This window comes from Topomyia yanbarensis, chromosome 1, assembly GCF_030247195.1.
Source record: "Topomyia yanbarensis strain Yona2022 chromosome 1, ASM3024719v1, whole genome shotgun sequence".
Taxonomy (NCBI): domain Eukaryota; kingdom Metazoa; phylum Arthropoda; class Insecta; order Diptera; family Culicidae; genus Topomyia; species Topomyia yanbarensis.
The window spans coordinates 208,565,197-208,573,992 of NC_080670.1; positions in this window are offsets into that span (position 1 = coordinate 208,565,197).

The window sequence follows — 8,796 nt, forward strand, 5'->3', positions numbered from 1 at the left end:
ATAACTTGGTTTTCATCAGCACAGAGGAACCGTTTTATAATAGCAGGATACATGAATGCTCACTTCGGGAAAATCGACTTGGCAGAGAGCGACAAATGATTCGCAGAAACTTGACTCACGATACTGTCTGAAGATATGATTAGCCCATATTGAGCAAATTCAAATTCTTATCAAGTTTTCTTTCATTCAACAATATAAAGCGATCACAAGCTCTTAGAATTCATATTCAAACAAATCGTCACAGAGCAAACCTCAAAGAAGCACACAACAAATTAAAATTCTAATTCGATTTAAACTGGTCTGATCGGTTCCGAACGTTACTCGCCTGCTAGAAAAAGAAAACATTGACCAAACAAAAACAGACGCAGGAAAATGGAGAACAATTTCGGAGTCAGTCGAGACATCAGGAATGACGGTGATAGGAGCAAAGAACATACTCCTCTATCTTGCCAAGAAATACCTCTACAAAAATATGTTGGTAAGGTAGAAACTGTTATAATGTCAAACTGTTGATCGCTCGGCATTGGTGAGTATAGAAAACACTCGATCAAGCACATTCAGCAGAACACCTACAGGTGTCCCCCAAGGCAGTCATCTGGGCTCGCTTATTTTTGTTTTATTTGTCAACGATATCTGTAGTCGTATCAAGTCTGGAAAATTGCTATACGCGGAAGATGCCAAAATCTTCCGAACTATCGCTTAGGTACTTGACGCCATCAGGAATCAAGTATCAGAATATATTGGCTTAAATGGCACGTTCCCCGTATGTAGTCGGGGATTTGTGCCTTGCCGTGTGTTTTCATCATATCCTGAGCGGAAGGAAAGGACAAAGAGGTTTGGGGAAGTAGAATTGGAAGGATGGGAAAAATAACAGCACAAAAACAAAAATAAACAACAGGTAAGTTAAATTCACAAGTAGTTCAACTTGCCTGCGAATAAGCCTAAAGCTCTTTACCACATTGGATAAGAAACTTTAGTATGTCTCTGAGTTTCAGTCGTCCAAACATGGTTTCGTCTATATAAGGACGGATGAAGACTCAAAATCGCAATTGCGCTACCACTGCACAGTTGCATATCAGATGATATGAGATTCCGTAGTCGGATTCACAAAGATCACATGAAAAAGACTCAGCGCGCTGAATTGTTTCCATGCGATACTTGAGTTTGCAGTGGCCGGTTAAAGCCCTGGTCAGCATACCGAAGTGGAGCTTCGAAAAATGATTTTTCGAAATCACTGGGCACGGTTGTTCTAGAAACGCCTTTGTTTGGCGACACGTTTGTAGATTTCTCCAATAATTGCGGTTCTCGGACGAAGCCCATGACTGCATTTTTTTCCCTTATCCAACTTGAAATTGGCAGCGCGGGTTCAGGACCAACAAGGCATCCGTATGACAGTATTGGACGTACAATTGTCGTGTAAATCCAATAGATGTATTTAGGTTTGAGATCCCAGGTCTTTCCAAAAGTTCGTCTGCACTGCCCGAAGGCCATGCGCGCTTTCTTGACTCTGAACTCAATGTGAGCAGACCAATTCAGTTTGGAATCCAATATGACTCCAACGTATTTGACTTGATCTGCACACAGTAGCTCAGAATCAAAGAACTGCAAGGGACGAACCCCGGTTGTTATTCGCTTCTTCGTGAAAAGAACCATTGAAGTTTTGCTTGGGTTAACTGATAGTTTAACTTGTCGACACCACTGTTATTAGTTATTAGTATTTGGTAATCGTCAGCAAACCCGTAGGTTGGAAATCCAAGCTCATTGAGTTTCTTCAACCAGCAGTCAGCTACCAAGTTCCATAACAAAGGTGACAGAACGCCGCCCTGAGGACAACCGCAAATACTCAACTTCCGCCTGTCGCAGTGACGAGCAAAGTATGCGGTTACTAAGCATTACGTTTATCCAACCCGAGATACATGCAGGTATCCCATAACCGCGCGTCGCTTCCATAATAGACTGGAAGGACATATTGTCAAAAGCGCCCTCAATATGTATTCCTAGATCCCAAGCTAGATTGCTTGAGCGAGAAGGCTTTCTCAATGTTGTAAACAACATCGTGAAACAGAGTGATCGTGGATTTCCCACACTGATATGCATGTTGCATTTTGTGCAGTGGATATTCAACTAAACTAACGTTCCTGATGTGATGATCGATTATCCGTTCCAAAGCTTTCAGAAGAAAAGAACTTAAGCTGAAAGGCCTAAAACTCTTGGCTTCTTCATAGCTTGAGCGCCCCCCTTTGGGAATAAATCTAACAGTTATTTCTCGCCATGCTTTCGGGATATGCCCGGTAGCAAGACTGGAAAGCAAAATCTTTTTCAAGACATGTTTAAGAATATCGAATCCCTTTTGCAGTAGCACGGGAAGTATTCCATCTTTTCCGGGTGATTTGTATGGAGCAAAGCTGTCAACTGCCCACTTGACCGATTCAGTGGAAACCAATGTGCGTGCTAACGCCCACGAGTCCGAATCACCAGAATGAGATCTGTGAACATTGTTCAACTCCGGATCGATACAACCTGGAAAGTGTGTGTCGAAGAGACAATTAAGAACATCTTTTTCGTCCATCACGTAAACATCATCTCTGGTTTTTAAGGAGTTCATCTGAAAATCATTCGATTTGGAGAGAATTTTATTTAATCTGCTAGCCTCGTTCAGACTAGAGGCATTAGTGCATAGGCTTTGCCAGCCAGCCCGTTCTGCAGACCTAAAACATTTCTTATATGCACTACGAGCTGACCTGAAAGCCCTGGAGTCATCACGCTGACGCCGGTTCCAAGCTCTTCTCATAACTTTCTTCATTCTTTCAAACGCAGCCCTCCACCAAGGGGTTCCCCTAGTCGATTTAACAGTACGAAGTGGACAAGCTTCTTCGTAGGATGCTAATATGAATGAGTTTGTCGTATCCACGACGTCATCTAAGTCGTCTAGTTGACTAATTGTTGGAAAATATCCATGAAATTTAGCCGCCAAGTAGATTTAGGATTACGATATGTCACCACATTGAAGGTGACATCAAAATGATCGAAAAATATATATTTATGATCGGATAGAGACGGTTCAGTTTCATTTGGAACCTGCCAATTTATCAGCTCATGCAAAATTATATCAGAGCAAAGTGTTATGTCTAACACCTCCTCCCTCTCAGACCTCGCAAAAGTTGGTCGGTTTCCAACATTCAGAATATGGAGATTTGTACTACTTATGTACTCCATCAGTTCAGAGCCTCTCAGATTCATGTCTGAGCTGCCCCAAATGATGTGATGAGCATTCGCATCACTGCCGATAATGAGCGGAAGCCCATTTCTGCTACAATATGATACAACGCTTTTGAAATCGTCAGAAGGAGATTATTCGGTAGATATGCTGAACAATATATATATATATATATATATATATATATATATATATATATATATATATATATATATATATATATATATATATATATATATATATATATATATATATATATATATATATATATATATATATATATATATATATATATATATATATATATATATATATATATATATATATATATATATATATATATATATATATATATATATATATATATATATATATATATATATATATATATATTTCTACGTTTCCGACAGTCAGTGTAACTGTGACAACACAGATATCGGGAGTTGTGAGCTCCGATATGAGACACGCGTCAATAGCCTTATTTGCAAGAATGCAAGCACGAGGCATTTCACGTGGGTTAGTCATGCCTGTCTTGTTGTAAGCAATGAAGGCAGTGTTAAGTAATTTTCCAAAATAGAAGTTTTCTGTATGGAAATACGGTTCTTGAACCAATGCTATGGAAGCTTTACCTTCCTGCATGAGTCGAGATAAATTCATAGTTGCTGTACGTTTATGCTGGAGATTGATTTGTGCTATTGTAACCATTGTTGATTAGAGAACTGTACATTTCATTTCCAACATAAATTGTACAACAACTAGAGGACACCAAGCGAGTTGGGATGTTAACGCATATAGCGAGCCATATCAGGTTTAAATGGGACACGATCATTTGATTCCCACGATTTGCGAAGAAAATGATGGTCCACTGTGTCAGAGATTCGCATAACACAGTAAGGGCAAAACCCAAAATGCTACGTTGTTGATGGCTGCTTTTACTCTTCTCCAGCAGTCCTCTAGAGGCGCCACGTCGAGCTCTCCCTCGTTCGGCGTATGCGGTGGCGACATCTGTCACTCCATCGTACCGAAACGGCCGTCGGTACCGTACATGATTAATGACGGATAGTTTTGGGCGCAATTTAACCATCACCAGGTAGTGATCAGAGTCGATGTTAGCGCCACGATAGCTCCTGACGTCGATAATGTCGGAGAAGCGCCGTCCATCGATCGGGACGTGGTCGCCGTCTGTAGCGGTGATCTCCCGGTGTAACGATAAGGGAGGCTGTGCTGGAAGAAGGTGTTACGAATGGCCATGTTCTTGGAGGCGGCTGTTCTCATTCGTCAGCTGGTGAGCGCTGAACTTTCCAATCGTCGGTCTGAATTCCTCCTCCTGGCCTACCTGAGCGTTTAAGTCCCCAATGATGATCTTGACGTCGTGGCTTGGATCGTATTCTCGTTTGAGCTGCGCGTAGAAAGCGTCTTTGTCATCATCGGTGCTTCCAGAGTGAGGGCTGTGAACGTTTACTATGTTGAAGAAACGGCACGAGATCCTCAACCTGCCCATTTTTCCGTTGATCGGCCACCAACCGATCACGCGCCTTTGCATATCTGGTAGATGGTATGAGTACCTCTAAACGTTCGCACCATGGATCCTGTCCAACACACCTCCTGCAGCGCTACGATTCCGAGCCCGCGCGGTCCTTGAGAACATCGGCGAGTACGCGGGTGTTCCCGATGGAGTTGAGAGATCTGCAGTTCCACGTTCCGAGCTTCCAATCGCTAGTCCCTTTTCGTCACCATTGGTATCGGTTCGCATTCTTATCTTGTTGACTTTTCGCTGCAATTGTTTTTTTACGGCTGGCTCGCAGGGTCTGACCCAACCCCTTAACTTTCCGGAGGACTATAGTGCACAGTTGAGCTTAGAGTCCTTCATTGGCACTCGGACGATGATCAGCTGCCCGTAACATGGGGAACAGACGGTGGAGATCAGACGCTCAGGCTTGTAGCAGCAATCTCCCCCTTCCCTGTCAGCCTACGACCAAAGTTCCCACCGGGGTTGGTTACCCGATCTTTCCTAAGGTTGCTCGTAGTTCCCGGCCAGTATCACGTGGAGGTAGGGATAGGAGTTGCTGGGAAGAGACTCTGTTTTACGCATTACCCAGCCTTTACCGACCTTCACGGACTCATTCTTATACAATCTAATTCGAATTTATATATTTCGTTTTTATTCAATTTATATAGAAATTTGGTCGAACAATTTAACTAGCGGAAAGGATCGGCCATCCGGACAAGGAAGGCGAATGTAATTAAAAACTAATCGAATTAGGTGTCTTTCTTGGCGAATAAATGTAAGTTCCAGGAAATGTGCTCCGATGTCAAAGCAGAGGGAAATTGATTTCCTGCGAGAGAGTGTCCATAAATCATATCAGAAGTGTTTAGCAGTGTAAAATTGAGACATTATGACTCCATAGGCTGTTCAGAATGGCCGGACTAAAATCATACAACCGATTGAGTTTTCTTAATATTTGGAATGATATGGATCCCGGATTTATAACTATTGAACAGATATTTTGATTCGATTTGATGGCAATCCATACAAGCGGGAGTTACAAAACATTTTTGCGATGAAAACGGTGTCAGCGATGCAAAATGATTGAAACTTGATATTTTTACGAATTTTTATCGAGTAAGATTTCAGTTTGTTTTTACTATTTACCTTTAGTAACATCTAGCAAGTCGTTCCGCTTCAAAAACGCACCTCTCCGCATATTTATTTAAAAAGCAAAAAACGACAATATCACATTCTCTGCTTTAAAATATATGAACACTTTTTTGCCGAATGAATATTTTCCACAAGCAAATAAACAACATACCCAGCTGACAGCTGGTAACAGCAATGGCAAGCGCCGCAATCATCTCTACCGATCAACAAAAACAACCACTAATAATCGACGCCCACTACGATTAAAACCAAACGCTCTTTTCTTCTTCGCTTGCCGTTAGCTTCTCCGATAGAAATAATTATTTGCTCGATCGAACATGTTACGCGTCCACAATGGCTACCGCTATATTCGCACTTTTTTTCCTACGGGCTTTTACCATTCTATCTGATCACGGAACACAACACCTTTTTTCTCCGCTTTTGCACTATCTTTACAATCGGATATGATTGAACTTCCGATTTGGCAACTTTTTTGGCCCGAAATGGCATTTTTTCCTCCTCAAAGCAGAGGTATACTTCTTTCACTGCACTACGGTTAGATCTATCAAAACCCCCGGATAAAAAATGGGCAATCGAACCCTCCCGATAAATAAAATCACTCAGCACTTAGAAAAATCGATGCAAACTACCGATCCGTGATATATTTATTACGGAAATTATGGTTTTCGTTTACCCGGACGCGGACGCAAACGACGCCTATTGCAGATTCGCAAAATTGAACCGTACCGAAACGCGACCGCTGATGAACTGAACGAAGCAAAGTTGAAAATAATTCTGCGCTCTTCTGGTGCACTCGCACTCACGCGGATGTACGTGAGTGAAACACGATCGGCTGCCTCGCGGTGCGAAGGCGGCTTTGGAGCGTTTAGGGTGACCAGCACTAGCTATTCTTATAAATTGATTTAAATTTTGTTATTTTTATTTATGATTTTGTTCATGTTTGTGTTTTGGGGGTGGTTTTAGTTTTTGTGATTGTTATCGTTGTTATAATTACTGTTGTTTTTGGTGTTATTTGTTGCTTTTCAACTTTTATTGCGATTTTGATTTTGTGTTTCTAATTTTGCTTATTCTCGACCAATTTTTCTGCACAAGACCCAAACGTCTAGTATTATTTATTTGTGGAAATGTGCACAGCAGCCTGACAAACGATCAAACAAGCAAAACAGAAATCATTCGAATTTGTGGCACTGGGCAACCACATCGACCGAACTCTGGCATGTTTTTTGTTCTGGACGTGAAACGGATTCGTACGTGGTAGAACTCGAGAGTTTGCTTCCGATGGACAACTAACACTGTTTGTTTCACTGGACCTCTACTAGGCGTACGGTGCAACCGGGCGGTACGGTCTACTACGCACTTTAAAAACGTGCTAAATTCGAGGTCGTATGATCAATATATGACAGATGTTACTTTCTGAACGAACGTACGCGTCTCGGCTGCACATTTTGGAACATCGAGTTCCACAAGGCTAGTTATCCGAGCAGAGCGGAAAAGACCGCACTTTTTCAACGAAATGTTAGTAACAGGAAGTTAGCATTTCACTCTCCCTGTCCAGATCGTTTCAATCTGGTGCGCTGATGGTCACTCTCAGTTCCTATATAATGAATGATTGTCGATGTATGGTTTGAAAATTATTCTAATTTGAATCATTTGAACCTCGACAAAATAAAACATTTGCAAACTTTCCTTAGTTTGGTTCAAACAAGCCATATTTAATTATTTTTTTTATTAAATGCGTATGGAAATAAACAAATCTGCCTGATTCTGTGATGAACACCCTGAGAAGATCCTAGACATTAAAAATAAGACTGTGATTTTTGTACGCAAATGGCATTCTAGACCAAATTTTCTTCGAGCATGGTGCTGAAGCCAACGTCAATGGCGAGATATCTGTTCATTCTTGAGGACTGATTGTTTCTAGATGTTGTCACATAATATTCGGAAGACCTTACGTTTCAACAAGGTGGGACAACAAGTCATTATTGAAGGCGATGCTCGATAGATACTCTTTAGAAAACAAAATTGAACCAACCGACTGAGATTTGACGTTTGTCCACGTTTGTGAATTTGTAAAAATTAGACAAAACTGTGTTCATACATAAAATTGTATGCCATAGGCAACCAAAAAATAAAAAGCTATTATGCAAATAATTCTTCTTGATAATATTTATTTTTATTCCAGGGGATGGCTATTGTAATCTAGAATTACCCTTCTTCCTGATTTAGTCCGGTGTGGTAAAATACAATTCGCTTAAATTCAAAACTTTCTGTTTGAATAAACTTAATCAATTGTAACAAATGACGAATTTTATTACAACCTTTGATTGAATTTCCTGTGTATTAAAAGAAAGATGATTGAAAGACAAAAACTGAGTTTTTGGGGTATATGTCCCTGTCAAAAAAAATGCGGACGAACATGGTCAGGCGATTTAAAAAGTTTGACGTTTGACTACATTTCGCCTGTGCTAATTGCCCCTCGGAACAAATGCAATTTGCGAATGCGATTTAAACGCAATTTCAATACTTAGACAAATTTTCTAGCGGCTGAAATGGACTTGGTTGTTTTTCGCGTTTTTCAAACATGGCGGTTCATGTTTGGCTTAAGCTTGAAATTGTTTTTTGAACAATTGGTGTGTTCTTCCTTGTAGTTTGTTTGTCTAGTGCACTTCATTTAGCCAAAAAATGTGGGAAATTGTGGAATCGTGTGTAAGTATAGTGGAACAAGATCTCTAACCTAAAGTCCTAATGAAAGTCAGATTGTGGTAAGTTTTGGAGTGCAATACTAATTTCACCATTGATTCTACCTATAATTTGGTGGTGATTACCCATTATACTGGTAAGTAGATGTGAGTAGATAATGAATCCGAAAATAAGTATTATTTTTAATTTTCATATTAGGCAATTAAGGGCGATTAAGTGG